Source organism: Penaeus monodon, chromosome 15 (assembly GCF_015228065.2).
Source record: "Penaeus monodon isolate SGIC_2016 chromosome 15, NSTDA_Pmon_1, whole genome shotgun sequence".
NCBI lineage: Eukaryota > Metazoa > Arthropoda > Malacostraca > Decapoda > Penaeidae > Penaeus > Penaeus monodon.
This window is the reverse complement of record NC_051400.1, coordinates 38,136,723-38,137,238: the sequence shown is the minus strand read 5'-3', so window position 1 is coordinate 38,137,238 and position 516 is coordinate 38,136,723.

Here is a 516-nt window from a genome sequence, read left to right as displayed (position 1 = left end):
AATTCATGCAGTCTAATGCGACTTTTGCTACCAAAGTATGAAAACGAAATACATATATAGTTTACAACACCATGAACAGAAACATGACCTGAAAATGTATGATAGTAGTCTCTATGGGAAAGGCATAGCTTATGGTGTTACTTCAACAGATGTTACACACATGAAACCTAATACATAGTCTGAGATAATAGTGTAGTAAATTATTGTAAAACTTCACAGAAATGGAATATTTTCTCTAATAAAGCTGTAATACTGCTTGAGAGTATATAAATAAAAGTGGTGTTTTGCATCCTCTATGGAATAAAACTATTTATATAGTCATTCTACCACTTGTAATGTTGTAATAACTACAACATAACTACGATGAACAAATGAACAGCTACGGAGACAAATGCACCCAAATTGCACACACAAATTTAACAATACACACAGGCATATTTTAGGATTTGCTTATACATTATGAGGTCGTGGAATTAGAAGTGTTCAATGGATAACTAGACTATGCGTGTTTGAATG